The sequence below is a fragment of the Carya illinoinensis genome, chromosome 4, assembly GCF_018687715.1.
Source record: "Carya illinoinensis cultivar Pawnee chromosome 4, C.illinoinensisPawnee_v1, whole genome shotgun sequence".
NCBI lineage: Eukaryota > Viridiplantae > Streptophyta > Magnoliopsida > Fagales > Juglandaceae > Carya > Carya illinoinensis.
The window spans coordinates 31,832,130-31,834,992 of NC_056755.1; the positions used below are offsets into that span (position 1 = coordinate 31,832,130).

The 2,863-nt window shown below is 41.6% G+C and overlaps 1 non-coding gene across 1 annotated transcript; it reads left to right on the plus strand.

Moving 5' to 3' along the window:
• The first annotated feature begins 1,875 nt into the window (after positions 1–1,875).
• LOC122308676 lies at positions 1,876–1,982 on the plus strand. The gene has a single exon (XR_006242188.1). It is a non-coding gene; the product is annotated as a small nucleolar RNA R71 (small nucleolar RNA).
• Positions 1,983–2,863: the final 881 nt, after the last annotated feature.

Here is a 2,863-nt window from a genome sequence, read left to right on the forward strand (position 1 = left end):
TTGAATGAGCAATATATATTAAAATCTGAAAATAGGGTTTGGAAAATACTTACAGCGCTATATGGCAATTTTAGAAAACAAGCGGCGTTGCAAACGGCGGAAAAACAGCAACGTCACAGTGAAAATTCACTGTGGCCGTGGGTTTGAAAAACCCACTTTTGAACGGGGACAAACTAGGACACGAGATTGATAGGGAATGGTCTAGGGATGATTGTGAAGCTATTGGAAGTGGTGGTTGGCCATGGGTGGCGGCGGAATCGCCGGAAATGGCCGGATTACCCAAAACGGAAACTAAGCTCGTAGGAGCTGTTCCGGTGGTCGTTGGAGGCCGGAAATGGGTGGGTTAGGACGGCAAGGAGTCGGTGATGAAGTGGTGAAGAAATGGTGGCCGGAGGTGGAGCGACGGCGGCGGATCGGAGCAAAATCCGTGCGCCCTTCTTGGAGCTTTTCCGGCCAAACGGCCCGCCGGTTGGGGGTGGGTTTTGGAGGGGTGGTGCACCGGAGGGAGAGGAAGAGAATGAGACTGGTGGGAGGCCGAACGGTGGCCGGACGGCGGCGGTAGGGGCTGGAGAAGAGGACGCCGGCGTGAGGGAGAGGGAGGAGAGAGAGAGAGCTGGGGGGGTCTGGATCGGGGAGAGAGAAAGAAAAAAGAAAAAGAAGAAAAAAAGAAAAAGAAAAAAGAAAAGAAGGGAAAAAGAAAAAGAAAAAAGAGAAAAAAGGAAAAAAGATGTGAAAAGAGATGAGGTCCAGTCCTCACTCCGGGAAAACGAAACAAACCGCCAAAAAGATTAAAACTACAAAACAACTAAAAGAAATAAAACACAACCTCAAATAAATTAAATTAAATCAAAAACCAATTTTAAAACGCAAATAAATTAAAATAAATAACTAATATATTAATTAAAATAAAAACAATTATTTCAGCGAAAATACACTTAAAAACGGGTCATCACAAGGAAGTGGAGGAGCAAGAATAGAAGGATTGTCAGGAAATGAAATTGTAGGAGGCAAGTCGGTCTCCTCTAGTGTATCATTGATAATCTCCTCTTCTTCTACTTGATCTTTGCTTTGGCCATTGTTCGCAGCGGTAGGGGTGGACTTGCTCTCCTTTAATGGTGCCCTCTCAATTTCTTTTCCACTCCTAAGTGTGATGGCCTTGTATTGTTCCTTTAGATTCACTTCAGTGTTGCTAGGAAAAACTCCTCTTTGTTGGGCATTGATGGTAGTGGCTAGTTGCCCAATTTGCACTTTAAGATTCTTCATAGTGGCTCCCATATTGCTACAATGAGTCTCAATGTTGTTCAACCGTGAATCAGTCTTTTTAAACCTTGCATTGGTCTCTTGAACAAAGGAAACCATGGCATCCTCAAGTGACATCTTCTTCTCGCTTGGTTGGCTATCAAATCTTGGAGGAGGTTGAGGTTGCAACACATTCTTTGTATTTTCATATGAAAAATTCTCATGATTTCTAAGCCCTGGATGATAGTAATTTGGCATAGGATTACCACGATAGTTGTAGTTCCGATTGTTGACATATTGAACTTGTTCTTGACTCGTCTCATTGCTTGGAACTATCATACTTGTAGATGCAACATATTCTGTACTTTGTGGTATCCTTTGTGTTGTCAAGGCTGAAATCTGATGAGATAGAGTAGCTACTTGAGCGGAAAGGGCTGCTATCGGCTCCAAGTCATGAATTCCAGCAACCTTCTTAGCCAAAGTCCTCTCAGTTGACCATTGATAGTTGTTTGATGACATTTCTTCCAAAAGTGTAGTAGCACCTTCAACTGTCTTCGACCAGAAGCAGCATCAACTATAGTTCGAGTTTGCCCATTTAACCCATTATAGAACATCTGAACTTGCAACCAATCTGACAATCCATGTTGTGGGCAACGTCGAACCAAGTCTTTATACCTCTCCCATGCTTCATAGAGTGACTCAAAATCATTTTGCTTGAACTGGCAAATCTCACTCCTGAGTTGGGCTGTTTTTGCAGGAGGAAAGAATTTAGCAAGAAACCTCTCAGCCATGTCCTGCCAACTAATGATGCTTCCTGATTGTAGAGATTGTAGCCAACCTCTAGCCTTGTCCCTCAAAGAAAAAGGAAACAATCTCAGTCTAATGGTGTCTTCAGTAACACCATTGATCTTCACAGTGTCGTAAATCTCCAAGAATATTGCCAAATGAATATTGGGATCATCCAGTGGTGACCCGCTAAATTGAGCTTGCTGCACCATGCTAATCAAAGCTGGTTTGAGCTCAAAGTTGTTGGCATTAATTGGCTGGTGCATTATGCTCGAGTAATTTCCATTCACAACTGGCCGTACATAGTCCTTCAAGGTGCGTGGTAGTACCTCACGTTCTTCTTCAGCCATGGCTAGTATCTTATTTCTTCTTAGTGATCTAAGAGTTCTTTCAATCTCCGAATCAACAGAAATAATATCACGAGATCTAGCACGGCGCATCCAACATCAAAAACACACCTGTAGAACAAATAAAAACAAAATTCTAAATTAAAACCAAGATTACTTTGTATCGATATTGACAAAAAGAATAAGAATAAACCAATCCCCGGCAACGGCACCAAAAACTTGACCGGTGCAAAACTGCAAGTGCACAGTATCGTAGTTTTATAGTAAAGTAATAAGAAGAGTATCATCCTCAGGGATTGGTACCTTACGTTTGCCAAATACCAAAATTATACTAAACTTGATTTTATCTAGAAGAATCACTAAGATTTTTGTAGTTGCAATTTAAACTAAAATCGACTCAAAGAGAAATATGCAAAGGAATTAAAACTGATGTTCGAAGATCAACTTAATGGGGATGAAAACTTCTAGGAAATCGATTTCACCTAATTCTT